The sequence below is a fragment of the Raphanus sativus genome, chromosome 1 (assembly GCF_000801105.2).
Source record: "Raphanus sativus cultivar WK10039 chromosome 1, ASM80110v3, whole genome shotgun sequence".
Classification (NCBI taxonomy): domain Eukaryota; kingdom Viridiplantae; phylum Streptophyta; class Magnoliopsida; order Brassicales; family Brassicaceae; genus Raphanus; species Raphanus sativus.
In genome coordinates this window covers 17,864,752-17,886,861 of record NC_079511.1, presented here as the reverse complement: position 1 = coordinate 17,886,861, position 22,110 = coordinate 17,864,752, and the positions used below count along the sequence as shown (strand labels likewise).

At 39.9% G+C, this 22,110-nt stretch overlaps 2 pseudogenes; one reads left to right on the top strand and one right to left on the bottom strand.

Moving 5' to 3' along the window:
* Window positions 1-8,097: 8,097 nt before the first annotated feature.
* LOC108831629 (probable acyl-activating enzyme 18, peroxisomal) lies at window positions 8,098-11,931 on the bottom strand (annotated as a pseudogene).
* A 1,521-nt stretch (window positions 11,932-13,452) lies between these two features.
* LOC130497489 (probable acyl-activating enzyme 18, peroxisomal) lies at window positions 13,453-17,838 on the top strand (annotated as a pseudogene).
* The last annotated feature ends 4,272 nt before the right edge of the window (window positions 17,839-22,110 follow it).

Here is a 22,110-nt window from a genome sequence, read left to right as displayed (position 1 = left end):
TGTCTTTGTATAGATTTGTAAATATATAAGTCGTCTGGTAGGTTTGGACGACTAACAAATAAGTCGTCCGGAAGGTTTTCCAGCTGGACGACTTACACTGGACGACTTAGTAAAAGGTCGTCTAAAAAAATTAGTAGAAGGTAGTCTAAAAATAAAAATAGTAGAAGGTAGTCTAAAAATAAAATACACTGGACGACTTAGTAAAAGGTCGTCTAAAAAAAATACACTTGAAGGGATAGTAGAAGGTAGTCTAAAAATAAAATACACTGGACGACTTAGTAGAAGGTCGTCTAAAAATAAAATACACTGGACGACTTAGTAGAAGGTCTTCTGGACGACTTACTTGAAGGTTATCTGGTAGACGAAACACTGGACGACTTAACAATTAGTCGTCTGGACGGGTAATCAAGACTGGACGACTTAAATTTAGGTCGTCAGGACAACTAGTCAACTGGTTGTGTACATTGTGGTTTCGTATGGCCAGTTTCCTTGCAGTTTGAGCATCTCTGTGCCCTGTGTTTCTTCCTGGGTTTGTGTCCTCTCATCCTAGATAGCTCCAACCAAGATTGCCATCTTGATTTCTTCTGTCTCCCCGGACCACGCTTTACGTCTGGAGGAAAGCATTCTCGTTCCTCAATATGTTGTGACACGATAGGATATATATTCTCTTAGTATCCTGCATACAGATGATTCTTTGAATCAAGTGGACATACAAGTGTGGAGATATGCAAACCAGCATGTGTTCCAGCAGCTATAGCATGAGAGTAAGGTATTTTCTCCACTCCATAGACACCACAATCACACTTTACATGTTCCAAATCAACCACACAGTCCATTTTGCCACCTTTGACAAAGAAACGCCATCCATCAATTGGTTCGACCGTCATCGTATCCGCTATCTCTGATCGAACAGCAAGCAAGTATTCAACACCCCAGCTATGTTCAGTTGGGAGACTCAAAGCATCTTGTCTCCTTTTCCAATACCATTTTCCTAACTTCTGCCTTATGAACTCCAGGAGGAACGGAATCGGAAATCCTCTTGCTCGCTTCAGTGCGGAATTAATAGATTCAGCGATGTTGCTTGTTTTTATGTTGAACCTGTTCCCCTTACAATAAACCCTTGACCATAGCCTGGCGTCGGCCTTCTCCAAATACGTTGCAAGTTCCAGGTTTGCATTCCGTATCTCAGCCATGTACCGGTCAAAATCGTAAACCGTGTGCGCATAAGCAGCCCCTTTCACCAAGTACATGAGATGTTTCCCTTTAAACTTTTGACAATGTTATCTTGAAGGTGATAATAACATATTCCTCGGGTTGCCCAAGGAAACACCTTCTTACACGCACTTTTAATGGCCGCGTGCCGGTCGGAGACTATCACCAGAGGCTTGTCATGAGATATACAACTAGCCAATTTTGTGGAAAACCATTCCCAAGAAGGTTCATCTTCAGCATCCACGATCCCAAAAGCCAATGGGAATATCTGAAAATTGCCATCTTGTGCGGCTGCAACTAACATAACACCTCCATACTTTCCACTTAGGTGAGTTCCATCCACCACAATGATCCTTCTCTGATACTTAAAACCTTTGATAGAAGCTCCAAAAGAGAGAAATAGATACTTAAATCTTTTCATAGAATCAAGTTCTATAGCCGTGATAGAATCAGGATTTGCAATGGAGATTTGCTCGAGATATGAAGGCAGACGCGAATACCCTTCTTCTGCTGATCCTCTCACCAATTTTTGTGCATATAACAGTGCTCTGTATGAAGTGGTGTAATCAAGCGTCATGCCAAACATGTTCCTCATTGCATCAGTGATATGCTGTGGAGTTATCCCATCAATGATTCCAACACAAGGAGAGTTTGCGTTGATTTGTATATTCTGAAAGAAACTTACCCCTCACTGCTGTCAACCGCAGCTCTGAAATCAGTGCATCCTTGCTAACAAAACTCTGGTTGACATAGATGCTGGTACAATCCGATTTTCCTCCTTCAATAGCATTTGTCTTAGCATATGTCTTTTCAATTTCTTCAAAACAAATATTATCATCATCTTCCTCGTCCTCATCTTGAACATTTCCATAAAGACTGTAATCCCCACCATTCTGATCCGTTTCACCAACAATAGTGTTATCAGCATCCTCCTCCCCATTTTCCTCCTCCCTATCTTGATTTTCATCTTCAACAGACTCATTATCACCAACATCTTCAAAACATTCATCAGCTTCATCATTATCACCAACATCTTCTTCCCATTCACCAGCTTCATCATTATCACCAACATCTTCTTCCCATTCACCAGCTTCTTCTCTTTTCTCTGAAACCGTTTCCACCTTGCTGCGGCTTGATACACAAAGACATACTCTATGCGTTTTGAGTATCTCGAGCAAGTTTCGAACTTGTCTACCACTTGTAACATGAATGGGAGGACTGCCTGGAGTCATCATCATTTCTGCTGGTAATGTGTAGCTAATCTCCACAGTCACTGATCTCATGTCCAGGTTATAATCTTCTTGAGCCATTGCAACAAGTTCAGCATGTGTTGAATCTTCATTCAATAAAAACAATCTTGCTCCTTTGAGATCATCAACCACAAAATCCCAACGGAAATCTCTCAACAACCATTCTCCATACACTGCATGTAACTTAAAAATCATCTGCAAATATTCAAAATAAAACACATTAGTAAACATAGAGAAAATGAAGAAGTTCAATAAACATTATCGCAGACGACTTAGAATTAAGTCGTCCAGAAGACCTAAAGGTAAGTCATCTAAAGAGGTCACTTTTGCAATTGAAAATTAAAAGGGACGACTTAATTCTAAGTTGTCCGGCTTTGTTTGTTAAAAAAAAAAATTCAGACGACTTATATATAAGTCGTCTACGAGAAACGGGCTAGTTTTGCATTTGACCGAATCGTGTCAGATCTTTGACTATTTCTGGACGACTTATAATTCAGTCGTCTCTGGAAAGTAAAAATTTCAATATTTTATTCAAACTAGACGACTTACATGTAAGTCGTCCTAGGTTAGTTTTGTAATTGAAAAATAAAACTTGAAATTAAACTTTCTCCAGACGACTTAACTAAAAGTCGTCCAGCTAGACGACTTAATTTAAGGTCGTCCGGGATAAGCAAGGTTTGACCAGAAAATTGGGAAAATTCTGGACGACTTTGCTTTCCCCGGACGACTTTAAATTAAGTCTTCTGACCGGACGACTTTATATTATGTCGTCTGGTAAAAGTTAAATTATGAAGTTTTATTTTTCAACTACAAAACTAACCTAAGACGACTTACACGTAAGTCGTCTAGTTTAATAAAATATTGAAATTTTAACTTTCCCAGAGACGACTGAATTATAAGTCGTCCAGAAATAGTCAAAGATCTGACACGATTCGGTCAAATGCAAAACTAGCATGTTTCTCGTAGACGACTTATATAAGTCGTCTGGAGTGTTTTTTCAACAAACAAAGCTGGACGACTTAGTTTAAGTCGTCCGTTTGACCAGAAGACTCATCAGTAAGTCTTCTACATACAGATGACTTACTTGTAAGTCTTCTACGCGAACAGATTTTGAAAAAAAAATCAAATTCGTACCTTAAACTAGGTGAGATGACTTCGTTTGCACACATGGTCTTCTCCAACCACCCAGAACCTCAAACGAAAGCAACCGTAAGCAAAACGAAAGAGATCTGGCTCTGTCAACCATCGCCCATATTTTGAATCAAAAGCTTGAGTTTTTTGGATGAATATGGAGAGAAAGTGAAAGAAATGTTGTTTTTAGTTCATAACAATTGAAACAGAGAGAGTGTAAAGAGATTTACGTGCATTAAAGGGCATTAAAAGCTCCAAACAGTTCGTACAAGGTTGTTCCCACTATTCATGGCAGTGGCAAAATTGTAAATACTTGAAGAAGATGAGGTTGAGACAGTAAAGAAGCCATTTTCGAAAAACAAAAAAAATAAAAAGTTAATGGCATTTTCGTAGATAAAATGCAGGTGTGGGGTTAAAAACTCAGAAAAAAAAATGAGTCAAAAGAAAATGTTAGTTTTCTGTTTGACTTCATGTTTTGAGTCACTTTTGCAAAAAGCCCATTAATTTAACCAACACGACTGGTTATTTATATTTATAATTCATATTTTAAATTAAAATTCTATGACTTTACGAAAATTTATAAATTTGGTTTGCCTTCAAATTGTATTTTTTTGAATTTTGATTTTGTTTTGGTTCAGTTGTATGGTTTTGGTTTTCAATTCAAAAAATATTGTAATTATTTGGGTATTAATGAATTTGGTCTTTTTCTTGATTTTTATTTGGTTCAAATAACACCGTTAGGAATTAGAGTTTTTAATTCAATTTGAATGCGTGAATCTGAATATTGATATATAATTTTTCATTTTTTATTCTTATTTAGGTAGCTATATTTTTGCTTATATTTTCTGATTTTTATTTTTTTGCTTATATTTTTTTTTGGTTATTGAATAGCGTTATATTTAAAACTATGTGATTTTCCCGTGTTCATGCACGGGTATAAGTATTTATAAAATAAATATATTGTAATAGATTAATATTTTAAGTTCAATTATTTTATAATTTATTTAAATAATATTAAATTATTTTAGTTAAACATGTTAAATTATTTTAATTTCAATTATTTAAATAATATAAAATTATTTTTTTATTTTCATTTAGATTGTTTTTATCTTAGATATGTAAATATATTTATTAAAAATATTTTATATATTTTTTGAAAATTACATTAAAAAAACTTAAGTGTTGATCGATTCAGAATACATAAACAAATATAATGATAATATTTTGAAATCTCATGCATGTATATAAATTGTAACAATTAGTTAATATTTTATTTTATGTATTGGTATGGTTTGAAGCATCCTCTAACTTATATGTGTAAAAATAAATACATATTACGATAAAATATTTTTTTTATTTTACCTTTGATTTTAGATATAAATAAAACTGATTAGTCTCCTTACTCATTTTGTGGATAGATTGACATATATTCCTTTGTATTAGTGTATAATTATTATCGGTGGATATTGGCATTTCCTCGGCAGTAGATTTGAACTTTCGTTCGAGGAGGAACCGAAGGTCTGTGGTACTTTGGGAAGTTTTCATGTCGTCTTCCTCGTCGGACGAGGAATTTGGTTCGGTCACTCCTTGTGGTTGGACACGGATTACTTCGATGCGTTGGCGATTGGCCGGCTGATCGTCGTCGGCCGAATCGTCGTCATCATCGGTCTCTCGGGCAGCCTTGTCCGCGTCCTTTGGCTGCTTGTCACTTTTACGGTTTTTGCCCTGCGATTTTCGCTGAGTTTTCTTGTCTTTGTTCCTGCTCCAGCTGTTTTCGCCCTTTGGCTTGGGTTTCGGAGGCTGGATCTTGTAATCCCCTCTTTCAATCGAGGAGAGGAACTGGGCGTAAAGGGATTTTCACTCAGTCGTATCGTGCCCCTTGACATCGTGATACTTGCAATGCTTTGTGAGATCGATGGGCGTTCTGGTCGGTCATGTCGCCGAATCGACTTTAGCCACGGTTCCAGCACTCGGGGTACTGGGAGACGCATCTGGAGAGTCGGTTTCTCGCTGATAGACATTCCATTTTTTGTCGTGCATGACCATAGTCGAAACAGGAGCGTTGTTCTCATCTACGACGTAGAGGAGGCCGCCCTTTTTACTGCCAGTATCATTTGGTGCGTGCTGGCGCGGCTCGGTCCGAGCACCCGCACTCTTGGCTGCTGCAGGCTTGGCTGCGTTCTGCTTTCGGATTATCGCCTTGGTGTCTTCTTCCATTCGGATGAAGTTGTGAGATCTGGCGATAGCGTCAGGGAGCGAAGTCGTAGGGTTGGAATACAAGTCCTTGCGAAACTTCGAGTTGACGAGGAGAGTATTCATCAAGGCGTTGATAGTGATGTGATCAGGAACATCGACTCTGGAAACGATCGTCTTGAACTTTTCCATGTAGTCTTTAAGGCTTTGGTCCTTTGTTTGCGCCATATTCCACAGGCTAGAAGCGGTTGCTGCTCGCTTAGTGAACATGATGTAAGTCTTGAGGAACACAGCCGAGAGGCCTCGGAAGCTTCGAATCGAGTTCTCGCTGAGTTGTGAGAACCAGGTTAGCGCTTGCTCGTTTAGTGTTTCGATGAAGAGCTGACAGTATCCCGCGTCCTTCTCTTCGTCGGAAAGACGAGCTCTGGCCATCGCTATATTGAAGGCTGTTAGATGCTCGACAGGGTCGCCACCGGGTTTGTACTCGGGGAGACGAAGCTTTTCTATTTTGCAGAGCTGGACTCTGGTTAACTCGCTAGCGAAGGGCGAGCGAGAAGTGGAGGCAATGACGATGTCAATCTGAGGGGCTGCGCTCGTTGCTTGATGGATCTGCGAGCTCATCTGTTGAAGGCTGAGTTTGAGCTCGGCGATCTCGCGAATCATCGACTGCGTGGTCAGATTCGTCGACTGCGTGGTCTTCCGCCGGTGTTGGAGGGAAAAGATGGCGGCAGACAGGCTGGGAACGACTTGTCGGCCCAGCAGGAGCGGTGAGAGCAGCTACCAGGGCTGCGAGCTGCTCATTCGTCGTTTTCTGGTCTTCTTCTTGATGTGCGAGACGAGCCATCACGGAGCTCATAAATTCCGACGAGAGAAAAGGAGGAGGAGGCGGAGGCGTAAGCTCGGGCGCTTCACCGGAAGTGCCGGGGTTCGAGTCGCCAGTCGTCATATCGGTCTAAGAAACGTTACTCTGATCAGGCCCCACGGTGGGCGCCAATTGTTTGAGGTGAGTTTGGTCAACAGAAAGTAAAAGAACTCAAGAGTGGGACGAACAGAGATGTTTTATTAGAGTCGGAATAACGAGGGTACAAGAGTAAGAAAGCCGGCTAGTCGATGCTCGGAAAGCTCCTAGCCGGAAGTACAAGAGAGCGGCGAGATTCAAAGAGAGTAATGGAAACCCTAATCTAGCCGCAAGTCTGTGTGTCAAAGTGGTGATGCCTTTTCTTCTTGTCCTCAACTCCTTATATAGTCTCTCAGGTCGGTTGTCTTAAACCTAATTCCTTTCCTTTGCTTATGGGCCTTTAAGCCTGCGGGCTTAGTCGAAATGACTGTTCGGCCCGAGCCGTTTGGTCGCTGTCTTCGGCTACTCGTCATCTAGTCAAAGCAGTCACGAGCCGAGTCATAGCTCATCGGGAGCCGGCTTCCGAGCCGGTAGTCTCTCAATCAATGGTAATGGGCCTCCTGTTTGCTGAGCCTTGTGGGTGGTGACAATCCATCCCCAACAATCAGTAGAAAGTTGCATAAAAGAAAGTAACTAATAAAAATTTGTAAGTTTATAAATATACTAGTGGTTGGTTCGCGCTTCGCGCGGAAATGCTAACTTTATATTGTGTGATGATAATATGTATATAACAATTTTGTTGTTTGATTTTATTGTAAGTTAAATTGGAGGATGAACTTTTTTCAGTGCAGTGTAGCAGTGGCAAACAATTTGTTAAAAGAGAAAACAATTCATGTTTTTGTTTTTTGGAAAAACATATAATTGTTAACTTTGAAACCTTGCATATGTTGGTAAAGTCATAAACTGTTGGAATAACCTGAGTTGTTTAATCTCTGGTGCTGGTTTTTACAAATGTAGAGATGTAACAAAAAAAAAATTGCCTTTAAAAAAAAAAACAAAAAAAATTAACTTGCTCTAGACAAAAAAAATTCTTGCACAGATGAATACACTATTCAGTCCCCCGAAAAGAGAGGGCAATGATCTTTGATGGAGCAGATTTAACCACTTGACTACATGAAAAACAAAGAGGGAGAAACACAAATTTCAGTTTAATTTATTTTATTGGTTCATGGAGTTTTAGATCAACCATTGCCCATTGGAGGTTTGGTTTTTGTCACCTGAATAAAGGGAATATTCGACCTCCTCTGATTACGTAATCATGAAAAACATATCAAATGAATAATCTTATGCCTTATATGCCATGCTGAAAAAATAAAGCAAATAAATGTGAATTGACACTGCATCACAAACCTGAATTATCTCGTATCAAAATCAGTGGAATTGTACTGAAAGATCAACAATAGAACAGAATTATCAATAGAGGTATTCATGATACTTGCTCCCTCGCCAAGTTTTTTGAATGTCATTCTTAAATCGTGAATCATCAAAGCGTTCATCTCGCCATACAACAGCCAAACTATTATTCTCGCCTTTGTAATGGCTTGGAGAAAACAGAAATCATTCAGCCATACAAATAAATACATCAGGAAGCCATGTCCCTCCAGGTTTTGTTCTGTCAAGGAATCACCTTGGCAGAGTGTGAACCATAAGAGAAAGCTCATGGAGAATGGTAGACCAATAAACATACAAACCCCATAAAATTAGACAAAAGAGAGCTTCCAGAAAGAGTGTTCTTTGTTTAATATTCAACGTTAGCGCCTTAAGTCAGGGTGTTCAACTAAGAAACTCTGGAAAAGATGAAAACTTTAAAAATGGTTTTTATACGAAGCACCAAGAAACCTTGTGAGTTTGCGCTTTCCAAAAATTGGTGGACTTTGACAAGATCTAAACGCAGACAAAGAAGAAATAGGCAGACACTCAGCAATTCAGAAAATTAAGCGTATCTTATATATGAAGTCAAATACAGAGAGAGACGTACGGAGAGGGGAACCAATAGAGAGGAGGGCAGTGGATAAAAGAATCCCAGTTTGAATAAATACAGTAAAAGAGAAGCTGATGCAGAGGATGAGGATGACATGGCTTGAGAGTACACTCACATCCACTAAAGCCTCCCAATGATCTCTGGAGCCAATCCCTTTAGCCCTTGAAATCACATCTCTTATGACCTTCTCAAATCCCTTTGCGTCTCAAAACTTCTTAGAGTTGATGAAACGAAGAAGATGAAGATCGTAACAAACTCTTTCTATTTCTGTTAAGTGTTGAAAGTCAACATTACAAATGTATTTATAGATGGTTTACACATAAAGGTATGCACATAACCGAACTAAACCGTAATAAACCAATATACTCTAATATTCCCCCTCAAGATGGCAAATAGATAGATTTCAATGCCATCTTGCCCACAAGAGAGTAGAATTGCGGAGAGTACAGAGCTTTTGTGAAGATATCGGCCACCTGGTTATTCGTACGAACATGAAGGAGCTTGATGAAACCCAAGAGAACTCGTTCCCGGACCTGATGACAGTCAAGCTCGATGTGTTTTGTTCGCTCATGAAAAACCGGATTTGTGGCAATGTGAATAGCAGCAGTGGAATCGCAGTAGAAAGGAACCGGACCAGGCTGAGGTGACTGCAACTCAGCTAGCAGGTTACGAAGCCAGATGACCTCGCGAGAGCCATATTCCATTGCACGATATTCCGATTCTGCAGACGAGTGAGAAACAGTTTGCTGCTTCTTGGAACGCCAAGATATCAAGCTGTTACCAAGAAACATGCAGTAACCCGACGTAGAGCGACGAGAGTCAAGGCAAGAAGCCCAGTCAGCATCAGTAAAAGCTTGTAGAACCAAATCAGAATCAACAGAGTAGAATAGGCCAAGACCGATGGTTCCTTTCAAGTAATGCAGAACTTTATATGCTGCTTGAAGATGAGACTTCTTCGGAGCAGAGGTATACTGGCAAAGCTTGTTGACAGCAAACGTGATATCCGGTCTAGTAATCGTCAAATACATCATACGACCCACCAAACGTCGATAAGCAGCAGGATCATCTAACAGAGGTTCCTGTGAATCCAAACAGAGTTTTGCATTTGGATCCATTGGAATAGGAGAGGGCTTGCAGGCAAGTAAACCTGTGTCCTCCAAGAGTCCAAGAGTGTACTTTCGTTGACAGACAAATATACCTTTGCTAGAGCGAGCAATCTCCAAGCCAAGAAAGTACTTCAAAGGACCAAGATCTCGGAGTTTAAACGCAGAGCTTAGATCAATCTTGAGTTGATCAACATCAGTATCAGTGTTACTAGCGATGATTATATCATCAACGTAGACCAATACTGCAGTGATGATTCCCCCTAAAGTCAGGTAGATATAAGACATTTCGTAATATCAAAGAGTCATGAAGTCTGATAGAACCAATGCCAGCAATCTTAATACCAAGACCGGTGGGGAGAGTAACAGAAGTACTAACTGAATCAGTGAGATCCAGAAAAAGGTTTTTATCATGAGCCACATGATGTGTAGCTCCACTGTCTATAAACCACGTCTCTGAAGACATGGCATTCCTGGTTGCTTTCAACATTCCAACAAAACAGAGTGTAGAGGAAGAGAAAGCCATACCCGGGAGAGCTGTTATTGTGCCTCCAGAAGTAGAAGCAACACAGTTGGCTTGCATTTGTGGCTTGAGCTGAGTGTTGAAGTAAGCAATCACACCCTCTATTTGTTCTTTAGTAAGGCTGTTGACAACATTTGAAACCGAGTCCACAAATCCCATCTGAGCAACAATAGGTTTAGCATTGTTGTATTTCGGAGTTGATGAACTTTTATCGGCTTGTTGTTTTGGCTTGTGCTTAAACCCAACTGGATAGCCATGGATCTTGTAGCAAGTATCCACAGTGTGTCCGTTATAACCACAATGAGAACAAATCGGTCTGTTCTGCTTAGGAGGAACAGAAGTTTGAGCTGCATTGTCAAGAGGCATAGCGGCAGTAGATTGATCAGGAGCATTAACATGAAAAGCAGTCGCAGTCAATACTGGAGTGAGATTTCTCTGATTAAAATCCTGATCCAGCAAGTTATAGATCTCAGAGAGCTCAGGAACGTGCTTCTTCATGATGATTTGACTCCTGATGACAGAGTAAGACTCATTTAAGCCAGCAAGAAACTTAATAACCTTCGCATGATCTGCTTTCTTTTCAGTTGCTTTGCAGCAGTCACAATGATGGCAAGTGTCAACACAATTAGCACCCTCAAGCTCATCCCAAAGCGTCTTTAGAGTGGTGTAATATGTCGCCAAATCCATAGATCCTTGCTGTAAAGACCATACCTGCTGAGTCAACTGATAAGAGCGTGGAAGATTAGTGATGTGAAAACGAGTTTCCAGATCTTTCCAGATTTCAACGGCGTCATTGAATCGGAGGATACTTTTGTAGATCTGCTTTGAAACAACATTGAGAATCCAAGACTTAACCATAGAGTTACATCGAGACCAGATCCGGGAATAAGGATGTGATTCGAGAGGCCTAGCTATAGATCCGTCAATGAATGCTAGCTTATTCTTAGCATCTAAGGCAATCTTCAACGCTATGCTCCAGTTATCATAATTCGTACCATCTAATACTTCGGAGATGATAGAGAGACCTGGATTGTCACCACTGGTGAGGAAGAAAGGTGAGTGAATGTTATCCAAGGGTAGATCGACAGCGATCGGAGATACAGGCGACGTCGGAGCTGAGTCTTCCGGAATAGGAACTCGACGAGCTGACGACGGAGCTTGTCTCGCGATACGGTGCGATCTTCGTGCAATCACCACCATCTTCACAGAGTCGAACGGGAACGATGATCAGAAAACAGAGAGGGGATCGATCGAGAGAACCATCGATCAATCGGAGGTCAAAGAAAGAAGAAAAGAAACGGATCGCTTGAGGTTTCAGCCTCAAAGCTCTGATACCATCTTAGAGTTGATGAAACGAAGAAGATGGAGATCGTAACAAACTCTTTCTATTTCTGTTAAGTGTTGAAAGTCAACATTACAAATGTATTTATAGATGGTTTACACATAACGGTATGCACATAACCGAACTAAACCGTAATAAACCAATATACTCTAATAAAACTCAATCCAGCTTTCACATAATCCAAGCTACTTCAAATCTCATATGCTCCTCCACATCTCGTGCTCGATCTCTCTATACAAATCATCACCTTTTTGATACTTCACAGCTGCTGGTAGGTAGATCTTTTGGAGAAGAAAGCTCCAAATTGCTGAATTTTGTCACTTTTTATGAGAAAGTTTCCTTAAAAAACAAAAAAATAAATGTTATAATCTTTATGAACACCCAACTGCTCAGTTAGATTAGAATTACAGTCTATGTCTCTGCTGAGTTTTCGAGTCCTCAAAGTAACCAAATATACCTATTTTTGGCATTTCTCACTAAACTTGGCAAAATCGCAATGTCTATTCTTTACACAGCTTGTCATGCTTTTCTGACTTACAGAGGAAATCAGTAATGTAGATAACAAATATTACAGAACTATAGCTCCCAAATCTTCATACTACAGATTTACCATTAAAATGAGTTTCTTATTCACACCAACAAATAGCTAAAGCTGCAACCTCAAAATTATTTAAAGAGGTACAATAACCACTAAAATGTCCTAAATAAAACTTTGAGCCACATGTGTGAAAGCAAAATAAAGCAAAGAAAGAAAATAAGTGGAAAGAGCGATGAGCTTGACAGATGTTGTCCTTTCTGATTTCCTAGCGGTGAGGATGTTCATCGCAACCAAGAAACAAATTTATAGGCGGAGTTACCTTGGAGAGTGATGAAGCTGATTTAGTGCTAGAGAGTGGGGGAGTGGTGAAGACCACGTAAATGCTTGGTTTAATGGGGAAGACTGATAATGCAGACGTTACACTGCTTTATTTAGAGACGATGTGATCCGAAGAGGTGATTCTCCTCTGCAACGCGAACAAAGACAAGAAAAACCTAATAACTACTGGGCCAGAGTGAAAATTGTAGAATCCACGTGATTTCTGGCTAACAACCCAAGCCCGTTAAAAACAACTTTCGATGATTGAAATAAAATAGATGCACGTGTCTTAATTCTCCCCAAGAAAAAAAAAAGCCAACTTTATTAGTATAGATATAAAATCATATAATATAATTTTCACTCTGGCCCAGTAGTTATTAGGTTTTTCTTGTCTTTGTTCGCGTTGCAGAGGAGAATCACCTCTTCGGATCACATCGTCTCCAAATAAAGCAGTGTAGCGTCTGCATTATCAGTCTTCCCCATTAAACCAAGCATTTACGTGGTCTTCACCACTCCCCCACTCTCTAGCACTAAATCAGCTTCATCACTCTCCAAGGTAACTCCGCCTATAAATTTGTTTCTTGGTTGCGATGAACATCCTCACCGCTAGGAAATCAGAAAGGACAACATCTGTCAAGCTCATCGCTCTTTCCACTTATTTTCTTTCTTTGCTTTATTTTGCTTTCACACATGTGGCTCAAAGTTTTATTTAGGACATTTTAGTGGTTATTGTACCTCTTTAAATAATTTTGAGGTTGCAGCTTTAGCTATTTGTTGGTGTGAATAAGAAACTCATTTTAATGGTAAATCTGTAGTATGAAGATTTGGGAGCTATAGTTCTGTAATTTTTGTTATCTACATTACTGATTTCCTCTGTAAGTCAGAAAAGCATGACAAGCTGTGTAAAGAATAGACATTCCGATTTTGCCAAGTTTAGTGAGAAATGCCAAAAATAGGTATATTTGGTTACTTTGAGGACTCGAAAACTCAGCAGAGACATAGACTGTAATTCTAATCTAACTGAGTAGTTGGGTGTTCATAAAGATTATAACATTTATTTTTTTGTTTTTTAAGGAAACTTTCTCATAAAAAGTGACAAAATTCAGCAGTTTGGAGCTTTCTTCTCCAAAAGATCTACCTACCAGCAGCTGTGAAGTATCAAAAAGGTGATGATTTGTATAGAGAGATCGAGCACGAGATGTGGAGGAGCATATGAGATTTGAAGTAGCTTGGATTATGTGAAAGCTGGATTGAGTTTTATTAGAGTATATTGGTTTATTACGGTTTAGTTCGGTTATGTGCATACCGTTATGTGTAAACCATCTACAAATACATTTGTAATGTTGACTTTCAACACTTAACAGAAATAGAAAGAGTTTGTTACGATCTTCATCTTCTTCGTTTCATCAACTCTAAGATGGTATCAGAGCTTTGAGGCTGAAACCTCAAGCGATCCGTTTCTTTTCTTCTTTCTTTGACCTCCGATTGATCGATGATTCTCTCGATCGATCCCCTCTCTGTTTTCTGATCATCGTTCCCGTTCGACTCTGTGAAGATGGTGGTGATTGCACGAAGATTGCGCCGTATCGCGAGACAAGCTCCGTCGTCAGCTCGTCGAGTTCCTATTCCGGAAGACTCAGCTCCGACGTCGCCTGTATCTCCGATCGCTGTCGATCTACCCTTGGATAACATTCACTCACCTTTCTTCCTCACCAGTGGTGACAATCCAGGTCTCTCTATCATCTCCGAAGTATTAGATGGTACGAATTATGATAACTGGAGCATAGCGTTGAAGATTGCCTTAGATGCTAAGAATAAGCTAGCATTCATTGACGGATCTATAGCTAGGCCTCTCGAATCACATCCTTATTCCCGGATCTGGTCTCGATGTAACTCTATGGTTAAGTCTTGGATTCTCAATGTTGTTTCAAAGCAGATCTACAAAAGTATCCTCCGATTCAATGACGCCGTTGAAATCTGGAAAGATCTGGAAACTCGTTTTCACATCACTAATCTTCCACGCTCTTATCAGTTGACTCAGCAGGTATGGTCTTTACAGCAAGGATCTATGGATTTGGCGACATATTACACCACTCTAAAGACGCTTTGGGATGAGCTTGAGGGTGCTAATTGTGTTGACACTTGCCATCATTGTGACTGCTGCAAAGCAACTGAAAAGAAAGCAGATCATGCGAAGGTTATTAAGTTTCTTGCTGGCTTAAATGAGTCTTACTCTGTCATCAGGAGTCAAATCATCATGAAGAAGCACGTTCCTGAGCTCTCTGAGATCTATAACTTGCTGGATCAGGATTTTAATCAGAGAAATCTCACTCCAGTATTGACTGCGACTGCTTTTCATGTTAATGCTCCTGATCAATCTACTGCCGCTATGCCTCTTGTCAATGCAGCTCAAACTTCTGTTCCTCCTAAGCAGAACAGACCGATTTGTTCTCATTGTGGTTATAACGGACACACTGTGGATACTTGCTACAAGATCCATGGCTATCCAGTTGGGTTTAAGCACAAGCCAAAACAACAAGCCGATAAAAGTTCATCAACTCCGAAATACAACAATGCTAAACCTATTGTTGCTCAGATGGGATTTGTGGACTCGGTTTCAAATGTTGTCAACAGCCTTACTAAAGAACAAATAGAGGGTGTGATTGCTTACTTCAACACTCAGCTCAAGCCACAAATGCAAGCCAACTGTGTTGCTTCTACTTCTGGAGGCACAATAACAGCTCTCCCGGGTATGGCTTTCTCTTCCTCTACACTCTGTTTTGTTGGAATGTTGAAAGCAACCAGGAATGCCATGTCTTCAGAGACGTGGATTATAGACAGTGGAGCTACACATCATGTGGCTCATGATAAAAACCTTTTTCTGGATCTCACTGATTCAGTTAGTACTTCTGTTACTCTCCCCACTGGTCTTGGTATTAAGATTGCTGGCATTGGTTCTATCAGACTTCATGACTCTTTGATATTACGAAATGTCTTATATCTACCTGACTTTAGAGGGAATCATCACTGCAGTATTGGTCTACGTTGATGATATAATCATCGCTAGTAACACTGATACTGATGTTGATCAACTCAAGATTGATCTAAGCTCTGCGTTTAAACTCCGAGATCTTGGTCCTTTGAAGTACTTTCTTGGCTTGGAGATTGCTCGCTCTAGCAAAGGTATATCTGTCTGTCAACGAAAGTACACTCTTGGACTCTTGGAGGACACAGGTTTACTTGCCTGCAAGCCCTCTCCTATTCCAATGGATCCAAATGCAAAACTCTGTTTGGATTCACAGGAACCTCTGTTAGATGATCCTGCTGCTTATCGACGTTTGGTGGGTCGTATGATGTATTTGACGATTACTAGACCGGATATCACGTTTGCTGTCAACAAGCTTTGCCAGTATACCTCTGCTCCGAAGAAGTCTCATCTTCAAGCAGCATATAAAGTTCTGCATTACTTGAAAGGAACCATCGGTCTTGGCCTATTCTACTCTGTTGATTCTGATTTGGTTCTACAAGCTTTTACTGATGCTGACTGGGCTTCTTGCCTTGACTCTCGTCGCTCTACGTCGGGTTACTGCATGTTTCTTGGTAACAGCTTGATATCTTGGCGTTCCAAGAAGCAGCAAACTGTTTCTCACTCGTCTGCAGAATCGGAATATCGTGCAATGGAATATGGCTCTCGCGAGGTCATCTGGCTTCGTAACCTGCTAGCTGAGTTGCAGTCACCTCACCCTGGTCCGGTTCCTTTCTACTGCGATTCCACTGCTGCTATTCACATTGCCACAAATCCGGTTTTTCATGAGCGAACAAAACACATCGAGCTTGACTGTCATCAGGTCCGGGAACGAGTTCTCTTGGGTTTCATCAAGCTCCTTCATGTTCGTACGAATAACCAGGTGGCCGATATCTTCACAAAAGCTCTGTACTCTCCGCAATTCTACTCTCTTGTGGGCAAGATGGCATTGAAATCTATCTATTTGCCATGTTGAGGGGGAATATTAGAGTATATTGGTTTATTACGGTTAAGTTCGGTTATGTGCATACCGTTATGTGTAAACCATCTATAAATACATTTGTAATGTTGACTTTCAACACTTAACAGAAATAGAAAGAGTTTGTTACGATCTTCATCTTCTTCGTTTCATCAACTCTAAGAAGTTTTGAGACGCAAAGGGATTTGAGAAGGTCATAAGAGATGTGATTTCAAGGGCTAAAGGGATTGGCTCCAGAGATCATTGGGAGGCTTTAGTGGATGTGAGTGTACTCTCAAGCCATGTCATCCTCATCCTCTGCATCAGCTTCTCTTTTACTGTATTTATTCAAACTGGGATTCTTTTATCCACTGCCCTCCTCTCTATTGGTTCCCCTCTCCGTACGTCTCTTTCTGTATTTGACTTCATATATAAGATACGCTTAATTTTCTGAATTGCTGAGTGTCTGCCTATTTCTTCTTTGTCTGCGTTTAGATCTTGTCAAAGTCCACCAATTTTTGGAAAGCGCAAACTCACAAGGTTTCTTGGTGCTTCGTATAAAAACCATTTTTAAAGTTTTCATCTTTTCCAGAGTTTCTTAGTTGAACACCCTGACTTAAGGCGCTAACGTTGAATATTAAACAAAGAACACTCTTTCTGGAAGCTCTCTTTTGTCTAATTTTATGGGGTTTGTATGTTTATTGGTCTACCATTCTCCATGAGCTTTCTCTTGTGGTTCACACTCTGCCAAGGTGATTCCTTGACAGAACAAAACCTGGAGGGACATGGCTTCCTGATGTATTTATTTGTATGGCTGAATGATTTCTGTTTTCTCCAAGCCATTACAAAGGCGAGAATAATAGTTTGGCTGTTGTATGGCGAGATGAACGCTTTGATGATTCACGATTTAAGAATGACATTCAAAAAACTTGGCGAGGGAGCAAGTATCATGAATACCTTTATTGATAATTCTGTTCTATTGTTGATCTTTCAGTACAATTCCACTGATTTTGATACGAGATAATTCAGGTTTGTGATGCAGTGTCAATTCACATTTATTTGCTTTATTTTTTCAGCATGGCATATAAGGCATAAGATTATTCATTTGATATGTTTTTCATGATTACGTAATCAGAGGAGGTCGAATATTCCCTTTATTCAGGTGACAAAAACCAAACCTCCAATGGGCAATGGTTGATCTAAAACTCCATGAACCAATAAAATAAATTAAACTGAAATTTGTGTTTCTCCCTCTTTGTTTTTCATGTAGTCAAGTGGTTAAATCTGCTCCATCAAAGATCATTGCCCTCTCTTTTCGGGGGACTGAATAGTGTATTCATCTGTGCAAGAATTTTTTTTGTCTAGAGCAAGTTAACTTTTTTTGTTTTTTTTTTTAAAGGCAATTTTTTTTGTTACATCTCTACATTTGTAAAAGCCAGCACCAGAGATTAAACAACTCAGGTTATTCCAACAGTTTATGACTTTACCAACATATGCAAGGTTTCAAAGTTAACAATTATTTGTTTTTCCAAAAAACAAAAACATGAATTGTTTTCTCTTTTAACAAATTGTTTGCCACTGCTACACTGCACTGAAAAAAGTTCATCCTCCAACTTAACTTACAATAAAATCAAACAACAAAATTGTTATATACATATTATCATGACACAATATAAAGTTAGCATTTCCGCGCGAAGCGCGAACCAACCACTAGTACATTTATAAACTTACAAATTTTTATTAGTTACTTTCTTTTATGCAACTTTCTACTGATTGTTGGGGATGGATTGTCACCACCCACAAGGCCCAGCGAACAGGAGGCCCATTACCATTGATTGAGAGACTACCGGCTCGGAAGCCGGCTCCCGATGAGCTATGACTCGGCTCGTGACTGCTTTGACTAGATGACGAGTAGCCGAAGACAGCGACCAAACGGCTCGGGCCGAACAGTCATTTCGACTAAGCCCGCAGGCTTAAAGGCCCATAAGCAAAGGAAAGGAATTAGGTTTAAGACAACCGACCTGAGAGACTATATAAGGAGTTGAGGACAAGAAGAAAAGGCATCACCACTTTGACACACAGACTTGCGGCTAGATTAGGGTTTCCATTACTCTCTTTGAATCTCGCCGCTCTCTTGTACTTCCGGCTAGGAGCTTTCCGAGCATCGACTAGCCGGCTTTCTTACTCTTGTACTCTCGTTATTCCGACTCTAATAAAACATCTCTGTTCGTCCCACTCTTGAGTTCTTTTACTTTCTGTTGACCAAACTCACCTCAAACAATTGGCGCCCACCGTGGGGCCTGATCAGAGTAACGTTTCTTAGACCGATATGACGACTGGCGACTCGAACCCCGGCACTTCCGGTGAAGCGCCCGAGCTTACGCCTCCGCCCTCCTCCTACTTTTCTCTCGTCGGACTTTATGAGCTCCGTGATGGCTCGTCTCGCACATCAAGAAGAAGTCCAGAAAACGACGAATGAGCAGCTCGCAGCCTTGGTAGCTGCTCTCACCGCTCCTGCTGGGCCGACAAGTCGTTCCCAGCCTGTCTGCCGCCATCTTTTCCCTCCAACACCGGCGGAAGACCACGCAGTCGACGAATCTGACCACGCAGTCGACGATTCGCGAGATCGCCGAGCTCAAACTCAGCCTTCAACAGATGAGCTCGCAGATCCATCAAGCAACGAGCGCAGCCCCTCAGATTGACATCGTCATTGCCTCCACTTCTCGCTCGCCCTTCGCTAGCGAGTTAACCAGAGTCCAGCTCTGCAAAATAGAAAAGCTTCGTCTCCCCGAGTACAAACCCGGTGGCGACCCTGTCGAGCATCTAACAGACTTCAATATAGCGATGGCCAGAGCTCGTCTTTCCGACGAAGAGAAGGACGCGGGATACTGTCAGCTCTTCATCGAAACACTAAACGAGCAAGTGCTAACCTGGTTCTCACAACTCAGCGAGAACTCGATTCGAAGCTTCCGAGGCCTCTCGGCTGTGTTCCTCAAGACTTACATCATGTTCACTAAGCGAGCAGCAACCGCTTCTAGCCTGTGGAATATGGCGCAAACAAAGGACCAAAGCCTTAAAGACTACATGGAAAAGTTCAAGACGATCGTTTCCAGAGTCGATGTTCCTGATCACATTACTATCAACGCCTTGATGAATACTCTCCTCGTCAACTCGAAGTTTCGCAAGGACTTGTATTCCAACCCTACGACTTCGCTCCCTGACGCTATCGCCAGATCTCACAACTTCATCCGAATGGAAGAAGACACCAAGGCGATAATCCGAAAGCAGAACGCAGCCAAGCCTGCAGCAGCCAAGAGTGCGGGTGCTCGGACCGAGCCGCGCCAGCACGCACCAAATGATACTGGCAGTAAAAAGGGCGGCCTCCTCTACGTCGTAGATGAGAACAACGCTCCTGTTTCGACTATGGTCATGCACGACAAAAAATGGAATGTCTATCAGCGAGAAACCGACTCTCCAGATGCGTCTCCCAGTACCCCGAGTGCTGGAACCGTGGCTAAAGTCGATTCGGCGACATGACCGACCAGAACGCCCATCGATCTCACAAAGCATTGCAAGTATCACGATGTCAAGGGGCACGATACGACTGAGTGCAAATCCCTTTACGCCCAGTTCCTCTCCTCGATTGAAAGAGGGGATTACAAGATCCAGCCTCCGAAACCCAAGCCAGAGGGCGAGAACAGCTGGAGCAGGAACAAAGACAAGAAAACTCAGCGAAAATCGCAGGACAAAAACCGTAAAAGTGACAAGCAGCCAAAGGACGCGGACAAGGCTGCCCGAGAGACCGACGATGACGACGATTCGGCCGACGACGATCAGCCGGCCAATCGCCAACGCATCGAAGTAATCCGTGTCCAACCACAAGGAGTGACCGAACCAAATTCCTCGTCCGACGAGGAAGACGACATGAAAACTTCCCAAAGTACCACAGACCTTCGGTTCCTCCTCGAACGAAAGCTCAAATCTACTGCCGAGGAAATGCCAATCTCCACCGATAATAATTATACACTAATACAAAGGAATATATGTCAATCTATCCACAAAATGGGTAAGGAGACTAATCAGTTTTATTTATATCTAAAATCAAAGGTAAAATAAAAAACAATATTTTATCGTAATGTTTATTTATTTTTACACATATAAGTTAGAGGATGCTTCAAACCATACCAATACATAAAATAAAATATTAACTAATTGTTACAATTTATATACATGCATGAGATTTCAAAATATTATCATTATATTTGTTTATGTATTCTGAATGAGAAATTGCCAAAAATACCATTTTCATAGTACCACTTTTCATGTTTACACTAACCACTTTTACCACTACTTTTAATGAAGGGTTTAGAATTGAAGGTTTAGGATTTAGGGTTTAGATTTAATGTTTTAGGGTTTAAGGTATATAGTTTAGGGTTTAGAGTTGAGGATTTAGGGTTTAGAGTTGAGGATTTAGGGTTTATAGTTTAGACTTTAGGGTTTAGGGTTTAGGATATTGAATTTAGGGTATATAGTTTAGGTTTAGGGTTTAGAGTTGAAGATTTTGGGTTTAGAGTTTAGAATTGGAGGTTAGTATTTAGAATTTGGGATAGAATTTTGAAAAGCATATAAATACAAAGATATAAGAGTTTTACCATTTTAATAAATAAGGTATTTTTTGAAAATGTGTCTTTAGTGGTGTAAAGATGAAAAATGGTACCTTAAAATGGTATTTTTGAAAATTCCCCTTAATTTAACCAACACGACTGGTTATTTATATTTATAATTCATATTTTAAATTAAAATTCTATGACTTTACGAAAATTTATAATTTGGTTTGCCTTCAAATTGTAATTTTTGAATTTTGATTTTGTTTTGGTTCAGTTGTATGGTTTTGGTTTTCAATTAAAAAAATATTGAAATTATTTGGTATTAATGAATTTGGTCTTTTTCTTGATTTTTTATTTGGTTCAAATAACACCGTTAGAATTAGAGTTTTGAATTCAATTTGAATGCGTGAATCTGAATATTGATATATAATTTTTCATTTTTTATTCTTATTTAGGTAGCTATATTTTTTGCTTATATTTTCTGATTTTTATTTTTTTGCTTATATTTTTTTTTGGTTATTGAATAGCGTTATATTTAAAACTATGTGATTTTTCCCGTGTTCATGCACGGGTATAAGTATTTATAAAATAATATATTGTAATAGATTAATATTTTAATTTCAATTATTTTATAATTTATTTAAATAATATTAAATTATTTTAGTTAAACATGTTAAATTATTTTAATTTCAATTATTTAAATAATATAAATTTATTTTTATTTTCATTTAGATTGTTTTTATCTTAGATATGTAAATATATTTATTAAAAATATTTTATATATTTTTTGAAAATTATATTAAAAAAACTTAAGTGTTGATCGATTCAGAATGGGGAATTTTCAAGTTTAATTTCAAGTTTAATTTTTCAATTACAAAACTAACCTAGGACGACTTACATGTAAGTCGTCTAGTTTGAATAAAATATTGAAATTTTTACTTTCCAGAGACGACTGAATTATAAGTCGTCCAGAAATAGTCAAAGATCTGACACGATTCGGTCAAATGCAAAACTAGCCCGTTTCTCGTAGA